The sequence below is a fragment of the Pleurodeles waltl genome, chromosome 4_1, assembly GCF_031143425.1.
Source record: "Pleurodeles waltl isolate 20211129_DDA chromosome 4_1, aPleWal1.hap1.20221129, whole genome shotgun sequence".
Lineage (NCBI taxonomy): Eukaryota > Metazoa > Chordata > Amphibia > Caudata > Salamandridae > Pleurodeles > Pleurodeles waltl.
Window position 1 is genome coordinate 180088965 of NC_090442.1, and position 14875 is coordinate 180103839.

The following is a 14875-nucleotide window of genomic DNA, read 5'->3' on the forward strand; positions in this document are numbered from 1 at the left end:
GGCCCAGGAGGGACCAGGATGTCGCAAATTGCGTCAGGAGAGAGAGGGGACGTCGAGCAAGACAAGGAGCCCTCTCAGCAGCAGGTAGCACCCGGAGAAGTGCCAGAAACAGGCACTACAAGGATGCGTGAAACAGTGCTCACCCGAAGTTGCACAAAGGAGTCCCACGTCGCCGGAGACCAACTTAGAAAGTCGTGCAATGCAGGTTAGAGTGCCGTGGACCCAGGCTTGGCTGTGCACAAAGAATTTCCGCTGGAAGTGCACAGGGGCCGGAGTAGCTGCAAAAGTCACGGTTCCCAGCAATGCAGTCTGGCGTGGGGAGGCAAGGACTTACCTCCACCAAACTTGGACTGAAGAGTCACTGGACTGTGGGGGTCACTTGGACACAGTTGCTGGATTCGAGGGACCTCGCTCGTCGTGCTGAGAGGAGACCCAAGGGACCGGTGATGCAGTTCTTTGGTGCCTGCGGTTGCAGGGGGACGATTCCGTCGACCCATGGGAAATTTCTTCGGAGCTTCTAGTGCAGAGAGGAGGCAGACTACCCCCACAGCATGCACCACCAGGAAAACAGTCGAGAAGGCGGCAGCATCAGCGTTACAGAGTTGCAGTAGTCGTCTTTGCTACTATGTTGCAGTTTTGCAGGCTTCCAGCGCGGTCAGCAGTCGATTCCTTGGCAGAAGGTGAAGAGAGAGATGCAGAGGAACTCGGATGAGCTCTTGTATTCGTTATCTAAAGTTTCCCCAGAGACAGAGACCCTAAATAGCCAGAAAAGAGGGTTTGGCTACCTAGGAGAGAGGATAGGCTAGCAACACCTGAAGGAGCCTATCAGAAGGAGTCTCTGACGTCACCTGGTGGCACTGGCCACTCAGAGCAGTCCAGTGTGCCACCAGCACCTCTGTTTCCAAGATGGCAGAGGTCTGGAGCACACTGGAGGAGCTCTGGACACCTCCCAGGGGAGGTGCAGGTCAGGGGAGTGGTCACTCCCCTTTCCTTTGTCCAGTTTCACGCCAGAGCAGGGCTAAGGGGTCCCTGAACCGGTGTAGACTGGCTTATGCAGAAATGGGCACCAAATGTGCCCATGAAAGCATTTCCAGAGGCTGGGGGAGGCTACTCCTCCCCTGCCTTCACACCATTTTCCAAAGGGAGAGGGTGTAACACCCTCTCTCAGAGGAAGTCCTTTGTTCTGCCATCCTGGGCCAGGCCTGGTTGGACCCCAGGAGGACAGAAGCCTGTCTGAGGGGTTGGCAGCAGCAGCAGCTGCAGTGAAACCACAGGAAAGGCAGTTTGGCAGTACCAGGGTCTGTGCTACAGACCACTGGGATCATGGGATTGTGCCAACTATGCCAGGATGGCATAGAGGGGGCAATTCCATGATCATAGACATGTTACATGGCCATATTCGGAGTTACCATTGTGAAGCTACATATAGGTAGTGACCTATATGTAGTGCACACGTGTAATGGTGTCCCCGCACTCACAAAGTCCGGGGAATTGGCCCTGAACAATGTAGGGGCACCTTGGCTAGTGCCAGGGTGCCCTCACACTAAGTAACTTTGCACCTAACCTTTACCAGGTAAAGGTTAGACATATAGGTGACTTATACGTTACTTAAGTGCAGTGTAAAATGGCTGTGAAATAACGTGGACGTTATTTCACTCAGGCTGCAGTGGCAGGCCTGTGTAAGAATTGTCAGAGCTCCCTATGGGTGGCAAAAGAAATGCTGCAGCCCATAGGGATCTCCTGGAACCCCAATACCCTGGGTACCTCAGTACCATATACTAGGGAATTATAAGGGTGTTCCAGTAAGCCAATGTAAATTGGTAAAATTGGTCACAAGCCTGTTAGTGACAATTTGTACAGAGAGAGCATAACCACTGAGGTTCTGGTTAGCAGAGCCTCAGTGAGACAGTTAGGCACCACACAGGGAACACACACATATAGGCCACAAACTTATGAGCACTGGGGTCCTGACTAGCAGGGTCCCAGTGACACATAACAAACATACTGAAAACATAGGGTTTTCACTATGAGCACTGGGCCCTGGCTAGCAGGATCCCAGTGAGACAGTGAAAACACCCTGACATACACTCACAAACAGGCCAAAAGTGGGGGTAACAAGGCTAGAAAGAGGCTACTTTCTCTAGGCCGTGGGTTAGCCTAATTTTCCCACTGGATCCCTTCACTTTGAGTGACTGCAGGAAGCCTGTGCGCATTGTTCACATCTATCCGAAAAATAGTTCCTTTCTCTTCAGTGACAAGTGTGGCTCAAAGTGTGCTTGTTATTTTATTTTGTATTACCTTTAAATACCAGCTATTTATTTTGCCTGCAGTTCGGATGCCCCGCTGGATGGCAACAGTACTTCATTTGAGTCGGTGGATGCCGGGGTGGCCCACTGGCACTCGTTTTTTGGGGACTGGCACTTATTTTTCCTAATCAGACATTGATCGAGACAAGAGAGTGAAAAACACACAAAGTGGAAAGACAGAGGAAGAGAGAGCCAGGTAAATCACCACAAAGGGAGAAAGCAGTATCCTGGAAGCGAGACATAAAGGAACAGGGGGTATACAGTAGTGAAGGAAAAGGACTGAAGTGTGTTTAAGACTGCGCAGTCTTGGTATTCGGCGCGGTGGCATTTAATAGCACAGCCGCTGGCTTCTAAGCAGAGTTTTGGGCACCGGCACTCATTCCTGTACAAAGTAAGCACTAGATAGCAAGTGAGTTTCATCTCATTTTCAGGTTGTTGTTATCAAGCCTTTAAGTGACATTGTAGCACTGTAGCTGCCTGAGATCTGAATCCTTGGTTAAGTGGTAATATAGTCTTGTCTCCTAGCAAATAATAATGTTAATAATAATAACAATAACAATGGGCACAACTGAAAACCTTGCCATTTACAAACATTACCAGAAAGACAGCCACATCAGTGAGATTTTTTAATTTAAAATGTTTATTGCATGCAGCAGTCACACATAGGAGGTGAATGGCTGTCCTTTTTTTTTTGTGGCACCTTTGAAATAAAAAAAATAAAAAAATCACCAGCTTTCTAAGGCCAGCACAATTAGCTTTACCTATGCTTATTTAGTATTCAAATATTTTTTATTTCTTGAATAATAGCCCACAACCACTTAGGATGGTAGAAAGGACTGAAAACTATCGGGTTATTAAAAGTATCGACTCCACAGGACTAAGCAGGTCACCATATAGAAATCACAGCTGTCCAAACGTAGTGGTTAGGTGGAAAGGCATATATATATATATATATCAATTAACTTAAACTAGACAAAGCACTTAATTGAGCCAATTGCCTAAAGAGTGTCCATATCTGTGTTTCAGGAGGAGGCTGGGCAGGACCAACCACTTAATTCACATTAGTCAAGAAGCCCCTGGCCGCCTCCATTGTTTACTTTGTTATTCTGCAATCAGCTTGGCGGATAAATTGATATGGCCCTGACACCAAATGATTTGAAGTCTTAAGAGAAAAAAGGCTCCCTTCCTAGACAGCTGTACAACAACAACTCGCAGATCGTAGAATAGCAGCAAAAGAAGCCCCAACAGAATACCTTTCTCTGTCTGATCAATTAATCAATCAGATTTCTTATGTAGCGCGACTACTCACCCATAAGTGGCTTAGGGCATTATGGGGGTGGGAGTGGTGGGAGCATCTGCGGTTCAGTCGAAGAGCCAGGTCTTGAGGTCCTTCCTGAATTGAGGCAGAGATGTTGATTGGCTGAGATGCAGGGGCAGGGAGTTCCAGGTCTTTGCAGCGAGGTAAGTAAAGTATCTTCCTCCAGCCGAGGTCTTGCGGATCCGTGGGATGGTGGCCAGGGTCAGTTGAGAGGAGATGTCTGGTTGGTATGTAGAAGGAGAGGCAGTGGTTTGAGGTATGCGGGTCCTGCGTTGTGATTGCCTCTCAGAAGATTCCATCTCACATACTCAAACTGGTTTTTAAGGGCCCTGAGTTATAGGCTCAAGCTACAGGCAAGAGCCTATAACGAGGAAAAGGGCCTTTAACAACCTGTATAGCTTGAGGCAGAAGGGCTTCAAGGCTATTAGAATGTTACACCAATTGAGGATAGAAGGTTCTAAATTAAAAAGGAAGAAATAGAAAGACAAACATTGCATTGTTGGAGTAGAATTCCCATACTGGCCATTATTAGCCCTGCATCAGTTCATTGTGTTCAGTGGTGCTCCCAACAATCCAGTGCTCTAATATAGCCTTATATCTCGCTGCTGAGGGCTATGCCAGTGTAAAGGCCCTGAACCCGAGTAATAGTCCTGCGCTGCCGACGAGGGCCTATAATGAGGGTGAGGGCCTTTAAAAAACAGAATAGTCAGCGGCAGAAGGGCTACAAGGCTATTAGAACATTCCACCAATAAGGGTAGAATGTTCTAAATTAAAAATGGAAAAACAGTAAGACAAACATTGGAAAGTTAGAGCAGAAGGTTTATACCAGTCAATTTAAATCCGAAACCGCTCCATTGTCTTCAATTGAGCTCTCAACATTCCAATGTTTATTGATTTTTATACTTAAACAACAGCAATATGCTTTCCAATGCCTGCGATACAGACATTTATGAATTCATTTCACCCCCCACTCATCCTCCTTCTTCCACCATTTACAACATTACCTTCCTGCTACTGTTGCAGAGTTCATGGAATCTCACCTTCCTTGTCTATTCCTGACCTCACACCTAGTGGATATCTCCTTTCAACTCCTCTTCCTCTACCAGGTGAAGTGCTTTCAGTTTTCTGGGCCAGGTCATGCTTCTAAAGTCTTTTAAGAGTAAGGGTCCCCACATTTTCTGGAAGTGACTCTTCCACACCTTCAATTCATAAGCAATGTTTTTAACATCTCACAGACACCATACTTTTAGTAACCACAGATTGCAACCAGATGCCTTTATCTTCCTCCACAACAGAAGTAGGACCTGTTTTGCTGCCAGCAATAGGCAGAATATTGTTTTCCCTCTGGGACTTTGGGGCAGGTTCACACCCCAAGAATAATCACTGACGGGCACTGCACGTGGCAGTTATTTACAAGAGGCCTGCGCTGTCGGATCGTCACTTTTTTAGATGCCCCGGTGACCCAGGCCTCTCAATCATATCCATGAGGCAACTCAAAGCCACCCCACATGGCTTTGCATGGCCTCATGGATATGGAGTAAGGCAAGGCAGGGCACCATGGTGCAAGAGTGCCTACATTGGCACTAGAAACCAAATTCTTCACTGGCGCTGGTTGAAAGGACAGGAATGCACTGTATTTTATCAATTCAGTGCATTCCTTCCCTTTCAGTTTGGTGTAGGGCAGCACAGCAAAAACACTTGCAGCGCTTCCCTACGCCAAATCTTTGTAAATGAGGTCCTAAGTCAGCCTTTTTGCAAGGCACATCCCCTTAGTCCCTCATCCCAGTTTGATGTCAGTTCGACACAAGACTATAAGATGTGGGTCATGGTTTACTTTTCCTGCTCCCCCTCAAGCATGTGTTTGGATTTTTTATTCAAATATGGAAGCATGTATGAGTGTAGTGCCACCAATATTGTATTTTGGATAGTATTTCTTTGCCCTGGCATGGTGGGCAAGGTTGTTCTGTCTCTGGAGGATTTGATCCACCTATCTTCTTCCATAAAAAAATCTAATTCCTCTTCCCATTCTTTCTTAAGTAGTAGGTCCTCTAGTTCAGTTGATTCAGACATTATCTTATGAATTGGGGACACTGCTTTATCATTGTTTCAAAAGCTATAAACGTCTCTGGTAACTGAGGCATGGTCTTCACTGAGTCTATGGTGCATGAAACCAAAGCACACCATTACAGTCTAGGAAACTGCTTCTGAATTGTTGTTGACTGCCTAAACCCCCACGTTCTATAAAAGGGAAGTACTGTAATAACACATTTCTGTTTATCACCATAAAAATGTGTCACCCAGGTAGATAATCATCCTCACCAGCTTTGATCTTAGGTGTACCATGACTGGCCATTAGTGTTCTGCCATTAGTGTCTGATCCCACCGTCTGGGCCCCAGGGCTGCATTACCCAATGATGCACCTGTTGATATCTGAACCCTTCTCCATCCCTCTCTCCAAACGTACCCCTAATCTGGGAAAAGGTTCTATTCCTCCCTTCTCAAAAAGGTCTCCCACAACAGCGTGTCCTCTCCGCCTCCAAGCTTGAAATACCTGTTGGTTTAAACCAGGCAAGAAGTTGGTATTTCCCAGAAGTGAGGTAAAAAGGTGAGGGCAATGTAGTGAGCCCCCTCTTTATACCTATTTCACCCCACACTTATACTGTGGCCTGTATCACCAGTGCAATTTCAAGACTTCCACCCTCTGAATCCTGGGTGACCATGCAACTGAAAGGGTGTGGTCTAAATACCACCACTCCTTTTACCAATCAGTTTGTGACCACTCAGGTCGGAATCTCAGACATAAAGCCTCACAATAGCGAAGAAGATATCAATCAATCAATCAATCAAACATTTATAGAGCATGGCAAACCACTTATGAGGGTGTTGAAGCGCTGATATGATATACATAGCCCCCCTTTCATGGTCTGTGAGTTCCTTGTTTGTTCTCATGCCATATGTAGTTCAGGCAGAAAGTCTGAAGTTTCTGCATTTCTGCCCCCAGGAAAAGTGAAAGGAAATGTACAGAAAAGCTAAAGATTTTTGGCAGGATGATCATATTTTAAGACACTATTCGACCCACTAGTGAAATGTTATGGTTACACTAGTTAGTGTGGCCTGCCTTTACCATTCGCATCAGCCTAGTTATTTTTATTTTTACTGGTTCATAGGTAGTACTTCCTTTTACTAATCTTAAATAATCTACCTTTTTTCGATAATCTTAAAGTATTGTTTGGTCTCAGGCCATAATATTTAACTCTTCAGATTTGACTAAATTGGGTTTAAAATTTGAGACTACCTGAAATCACTGCGGTTCTGACATTAACGTTGGTCTAGAGGTCTGTGAATTGGTGAGCGATAGCATAAAATTGTCAGTTAATGTTGTTACCTTAATGTCGTAAGGTACTAATTTTACCTTCTGGGTGGATTATTTCTGATTCTGTATAGGTGAGGCCTCCCTTCCCTACGTGTCTTTCTTTCTAAATCCCTTGCAGGGTTACATCAGTCAGATATCAGTTTCTTTCCACTTCCTCAGTGCTCTCATCTGCGTACAATTTTGTGAAGAAGCGCTGGAGGCTACTGAGTTTATCCTTCTCCTCAGCCACACAACCCAAGTGCTCGTCACAATTGTCTTCAATATAGGATCACCATTGTTTCACATGCAATTTGGCAGCCAATAAACAGCAGACTTTGGTATCTTCACTATGGTATTGTGCACCTAGTCTTGTCATTAGACAGTAGCTTTAGCCATCTCCAGGGTTGTAACTTGTCCGGGTAATGGTCAAGATCTTGCGTCAAGCCTATCTTAATTGTGTTGCCTTACTCACCGCTTTTGCTGCATGTAGTTCCAGTCTTAAACACAGCACCAAAGCCTCCCTTATTCATTTGACCCTAGCTACCATAGCCCTATAATTACTGCCTTCAGGGCATCCCACACTATTCCTGTGCTCACCTCACGGCCTGTTTTATGAGTTAGATAGTCTCTAATACAAAATGCAACATTCTTTTGCTGCACGGCATCCTTAAATAAGGTTTGTTCAGTGACACTCATTTTTACATTCAGAGGTTTTTCCCGCTACTCTACACAGATGTTTATTTACCAGCATATATTCCTGTCTTGCATAGGTCAGTTTTACCCTGAGTAATCAGATAAAATCCGTAGATATCAGACGATCCACAGGTCCACAAAACCCAAGGCCTCTTACCATTTCTTTCCCTTTTCTGCTTTTCTATTGATCCACCAAAACTGCCCAAGATTTGTCAACCATCACGTTCATCACCAAATTTAGGTCACCTCCCACCCTATGACAGGACCAGTGGCTTTGTGCAGTGTATCTTCGAGGGATGTCTTGAGATGGCTCTCCTGCCTTGAATTAGGGACATAAAGAGACACTAGCTACAGTGTTGTTTCCCTTATCATATGGCTAAGCCATAACCACCACTTTTCCTTGTTTGTATGGGACTCTAGGTCAGAGAAATACCCACCCTGCTACCTTCTTTGTAGCTGAAGATACATATTCACCTGAGAAGTATCTAGACCGCATGAACCTTTGATAAGAATGCAAAGGATTCCAATAACAGGCCTTCACCTTACTGACCAGTTCTGATACAAGATTTAAAATTTGGGGAAGCTCTGAGCCCATAGGAATGACATCCCTTTCAGCACACCACATACTTCATCTTGTCCCTACTGACTGGTATACGTTCCCTATCCTAGGGATTCAGGCCTGCTCAATGAAGAAAGCAACATGGCATGGAAAGCCTACGTCCTAGCTGTTAGTTTCAGGAGACCGTTCTGAACTAACAGGTAATCTATTGTTCTGGCCTCTCCAAAAGAGTCCTAAACTGAGGTAGGCAGACTGGAGAGTTGAAGAACTTTTTACGGAGAAGTTGAAACCTTGCTTGAGACCACCACAGAGAGTGATCAGATTCATCTCTGCTGTCTGACTCTCAAGCTTCACGTCCATGGAAATCATAATAAAGGCAGAGAAGCCAGGTCCATGCTTGTCCCCCATTGCTGAAGAAAGGCGCCCACTGCTGTCTTCTCTGGATCCATTCGCTAGCTGAAGAACACAGGGCCTAGGAATTCAACCTCAAGGCAAAAAAAGTCCTGTTAAAAAAGCACAAAATTTCAGTAAAGCCCCTTCAGATTCAAAATCCAATCCCTGGAATCCCTTAGGACTATGTTTGTCTACCCTAGAAGATACTCCACCATCATGAAGGTCTCCCAATCCACGCAGAAGTGTCAAAAGTCAGTGGTTAGTTTTGCCAGCTATCTAGACCTAGCTATCTCCCCCATGCAGTTAATGTACCTTACTGCTGATATTTTATCCATACTGAGGAGGATGCAACAGCAGACTCTGTACTTCAAGCTCGATATCAGGCTATTTCCTTTTTGTGGACAATCTGCTCACTACAAATGCACCACCAAGTCTGCTGGCATCTGACTCCATCACAATTTCTGGCCCATTCGTTCCAGGTCTTCATCTGATCCAGCCACCACTGAAATTATGTCCTGGCCTCCTCTGATAACAGGCACTCCCTCAAATAAGAGAGGTTCGACCTTAGGTGTAGGATCTTGAGAGCGTCTTGTCCTAATAATGTAAAGGGCTGATAAAATCAGCTGGATCAAAGAGTCTATTAAGCCTACAATCCTAGCTAGTACCGACAGAGAGGTGTTTTAGGGTCCTTTCTCAGCTCTTTCTTTATGGCCACAAATGTCTCTGGTAACTGAGGCATGGTCTTTAATGAGTCTATGGTGCATGAAACCAAAGCACACCATTCCCCTTTAGGAAACTGTGCCTGAACTTTTGTTGATCACCTAAACCCCCAGATTCTATAAAAAAGAGGTACTGGAATAACACATTTCTGTTTATCGCTATGAAAATGTGTCACCCAGGTAGATAGTCGTCCTCACCAGCTTTGCTCTGAGGCGTACCATGACTGGCTTTATGGACTTTGTAATACACCAATGGGCCCGACCAGAGGCCAATGGGAAAACCTGAAACTCCCAAATCTGTCCCTGCCAAATGCCAAATGAAATGAAGAAATCACTGGTAGATTATGTAAATTGGCCCCATTGTTAGATAAGCATCTTGGAGATTCTAATTGGCCATACAATATCATTCATGTAGGAGTTCCCCAAAATAGGTCCATACCATTCATCGTGAGTTCCCTGAACACTAACCAGGTATTGACCTTCCTTAAGTTTATTGTGGAACATTTGACATTGCCCTTCATCACCAAGGCGATGTGGCTCAAAAGACCTTATTATCAAAGTATAGCATAAATAGTAAATTTTTAATCTCTTGATCCATCTACCTCCACTCTTCAGCAATGGAGGAAGGCTTTACTGGATGCACATGGGCTCTGTAGAACTCGACCCAGAACCTGTGTGCAGTCTTCTGGACACACAGATCAAATGTGATCTCTTTCCACTTTGCAAGGCACTTAGGGCCAGATGTGCAAATCCTTTTTCCGATCACAAATGGCCCATCAGGCCATTTGTGACCGTAAAAATGCTTTTTCTAATGTACAGAAGGCTAAACGTGATTCGGTAACTGGTTATGTTACAGGATCACATTTTGCTTTTGCAATTCGATATCTGGAAGGTTCATGTTTAGGGCGTCCCTTCCAAATACCGAATTGGTATGGTATGTATTACTGTTTTGCAACCGAATTCCAGTCACAAAACAATACTTTACCACCAGTTTCAAACTGGCGGTAACCCATTATCAAAGGATAAGGGGTCCCCAAGGGATCCATTTCCCTATGAGAATGTAAATAATAATATTTTATAAAAGCAGGCAGTGGTCCAGTGGACCACTGCCTACTCAAAAAATTAAACTTCAAAGTTTCATTTTTTTTCTTTTTGAATGCATCCTGTTTTCCTTTAAGGAGAATGGGCTGTGTTTAAAAAAAAAAAAGACTTAATTTAAAAGTAATCACAGACATAGTGGTCTGCCGACTCCAGCAGACCACCATCCATGTGATGGCTGCAATTCCTAAAGGGTTGCAAATTGTGACCTACCTCAATCAATCAAGTGTTATTTGTAGAGTGCAGCTTGTCACCCGCGAGGCTATCCAGGCGCTTGCTGTAGGTATCATTTGGAGGGACAAGTCTTGAGCCCTTCCTGAAGTCGGAGGTGGGGGGTGGGGAGGGTGTTCCAGGATTTGGAGGCTAGATGGGAGAAGGAGCATCCTCCGGTGCGGCAGCAGCGTATGTGAGGGATCTGCACGAGGGCGAGATGTGTTGGGGATGGTGGAATTGCAGATGGTGGTTCAAGTAGGAGGGTCCTTGGTCGTGAAAGGCTTTGTAGGTGTGGGTCAGGAGCTTGAAGTGGTACCTAATCTGGTCCGGGTGCCAGTGGAGGTCTTTCAGGTGTTGGTCGATGTGGGTTCTCTTGGGCAGGTTGAGGATCAGTCTGGTGGCTGCGTTCTAAATCATCTGTATCCTTTGCATGTGTTTGGTGGAGGTGCCTGCATAGAGTGTGCTGTCGTAGTCCAGTTGGCTGGTGATGAGGGTATGCGTTACTGTCTTTCTGGTATTGATGCAGAGCCATTTGAAGATTTTCGTGGAGAGTTCACTGTCTAGGATGATGCAGAGGTTTTGTGTGTGGTCTTTCGGCATGGGAGTGGATCCGAGTTCAGATCGCCATGCATTGCGCCACTTAGTAACCCTTTGCGCTATATCATGCCTGCGCCAGGCATAATGTATGCAAAGGGGGGTTTCCCCATTAGGGGGGGCCAAAAAAATGGCACAAAGAAATCGAACGGATTTCTTTGCGTCATTTTTTTCCGCCACATTTGACGCCTGCTCAGAGCAGGCGTTAAAAAGAGGCTTCCATTGGTTACAATGTGCCTTTGGGTGCTTTGCTTGATTAGCGTCAACGTTTTTTATGCTAATCCTGCAAAGTGCAGGACTAGCATCAAAAATTCTGATGCTAGTCCCCTAACTGCCGCCATGCTGCGCCATATTTTAAATACGGCACACACATGGTGGTGTTAGGGGGGTGCAGCTTTTCTTAAATATGCCCCTAAATGATTGCCAGTTTGGCCTTTGCTCTAAAAGAGGCACTGAAGCAGCTGTGCTTCTGTCCTCGGAACACAAACTTTTAAGGCGTGGGCAAAATGGGCTCTGGCCCTGGGATGAATCACTCTGGCTCAGGACCGGGGATTCTCCCCCTCTGGTCACCAGAGTGAAATCCTTCGAAAACATCTTGGATTGCAAACTTGTGATCATTCTGCAAAGTAATGCAGCATTTAGATCCAGTTATAATATGCTGCGACTATTAAGACACCACTTGGTGGAGTTGCATGCACAGTTGCCTCTGGCTCTTACGGTTTTTATTAAAATTCTGGGTATTGTCCCAGATGACAGTCATAAGACTACTGTCCTTTCGCCGATTACTGCGCGGCAAGATTATGCAAATGCTCTCTATTCCTGGGTCTGCCTCACTGCCTGGTATAGAGCTGTTAGTGGTACAAAATGGCACCACCAGCCTTTTCATAACCCGAGTCAGCAATCAATCACTCCTCAGTTCAAGAGGTTGCCCTGGGTTCCAATACATCCATTTTAAATGCCTACTATTGACATTGAGAGTTTTCCATAAGAAAGCCCTCACACAGATGATGATTAAGCTCAGTCACTATCACACTCTCCTTCCTTGCTTTCAGACTCTGGAATGAGCTACAGTTCTGTTTCTGAGCCTTTCATTCAACAACTTTGCTTTGAAAAACAGTTACAAACCTGAGTTTTCCACCCAGTCTAAACTAAAAAACATTTGATTGTGTCCTACTTTCTTAGCGCCGAGACACTCATGTTGGACAGCTGTTGCGCCATATAAATTTCCTTCATTCTTGCATTCATTCATGATTGCCTGGATGATCGCGAAACTAGATTTTTGTAACAGCCTTTACCCAAGACTACTAAAATTACGATTACTAAAGCACCAAAGTGTGAAATATGCAGTAGTCCATCTTATCTGTCAGCTCAGAAAATGTGATCATGTCTCGGATTCTCGCAGACAGCTCAGTTGGCAAGCACTGGAACAAAGGATCACAATCAAATGTCTGTGATACCGAAAGAATTCTAACACTGTGATGAGTCCTGCTTGGCACATCTTTTGGATTACTACACCCCCAAAAAAGCCCTTAGATCGAAAGACCAGTCTGCAGAGATAGGTGGTCGATCCTTTAGACTCCTCAACACCAAACTTTGGAATATGGTATCACTCCATCTAAAGCAAATACATTTTCTTACATTTGGAATGGCTCTCAAGACCAGGGCCACTGGAATTGTGTGATTCTGTGGCCGCAGTGTTTTCCGCGTTGTTATGGATGTGTCACATTTGCCTTATAATTGATCAGCTTCTATATAAGTTGCAGATTGTAACTCAAACGGATCAAAAGTTAATAGAAATGATCTATGCATGGTGCAACGCAGTGTAAGCCTGATATTGCGCACAGGCAGGCCAACTTTCAGTTGCTGGTTCATGTAATTAGGTGTCACACTGATTTTAATGAGGTGAAGCCTTTGCCCATACAGAGGGAACATATGTAACAAGCATTGGCAAAGCCAGCAGGTCTCACTTGGATACCAGTCGTCTCTGTCCAATGCCATTTGTTCATGCTGATTAGCATCGCCATTGCAGCGTACTTTGTTGTCAGTACAACAGCAAGAAAGGATAATTGTTAAGGTCAGAGTTTAACCTAAAGTAAGGTTAGGACTAGTGTTTTGGTGAGTGTAGGGCTTGGCGTCGGCTTGATCGAAATACATTTTCTTCATGAGTCACTTCATTATTTAAGTTCTGTTATTGTCGCACAGCTAATGTTAAATTAATTTTTTCTCTATAAAGATTCTTTGTTGTACCTTTTATCATGTCAGTATTTTTTCAAAATTATTCTTCATTCCAATATAGATGCAGGCTGATTATCAAGATCAACCTCTGGAGGCACATCACCGAAAACATCAGAACTCCAGACCCCTGAAAATAGGAGAAAAAAGACCCACAAGAAAAACACAATGCCTTTGGTACAACCAGATCTATAAGCCCACATACCCCAGAGTGGAGGCATAGAAAGGCTTGGACAAAATTGTGCTAGTGAACCAAAATATAAAGTGCAGATGGAATTAGTGCGAGGTCATCGTTACTAATATTTTACATATTAAAACTACACATAAATGCCACATGCGTGTATACTAATTCAGTGGCAAGAGTTGTAAGAATGACAAAATGCATTGATACTAGAATGTAACACCAGTGAGTTATTGTAAATCACCACAAGCATAAAACACATATCTGTTCTACAAGATAATACCTGTAGGTGCACACCGAGCCAATTATAAAACGTGGGTATAATCCGTATGAAACAACATGTTTTCACCAGACAGAAGCGCTTCCTTATAGTGACCCATCTGCTGAAAGGATAACACAAGCTGTTCCCATTCACATACACAATACCCAGCTAGACCAATTAATATTACAAACAGAATCCTACCATTTATTAATAATAATCCATTGTTGCAGGGAGGAGAGCTTACAGTAAGGCCTTGGGTCACCTAATTGAGCTAGTGGGGTCACTTTACAGGAATCTTGAAGGCATCGGAAAGGGCGTTGCGTGCCCTTCAACCCTCATGACATCACGGGATGTGAAATCACATGATCTATGACTCCGATGGGAAAGAAATTATCAAAAGCTAATGGCACACTTGCATTGAAAAGATTATTAGTCCAGATAGGTTTACTCACAAAGGTTGCAAAGAAGCCCATGTGAGTTGAAAGATGTGATAGGGAGTATGGATTAATGACTATTCTTACCTTTTATTTAAGCCCTGAACCTAGGCTTGATCTTGCTTTCCGTAGAAAATCTAAGGCAATTCCTCCCATTCATTATATAGCCAAATTGCTGCAAAGGTGAGCCATTCTGCAATGTGAGTTTCTTCTAGAAATATCTATGTAGAATTCTGACCCAGCAAAGGAACGGAAACTGTAGGTGTATGTATTAGCAAAGGATCAAACACAAAGTAGAGACTTCTGTTAATACTTGCGCCATAATCTAGTGCCTTTGACCAACCACCGTCCATATTCTTTTGGTGACCGTTGAAATAAAATTGGAATGTTTATGTAGATAAACGTATCAATTTTCTGTAGTCTCCTTCCATTTTCATCCTCTTCAGTCTCCAATTAAAACTCTACCCATTACTTTTAGCCCATGCACTGAATTATCACAAAGATGCCTTTATATACAGATC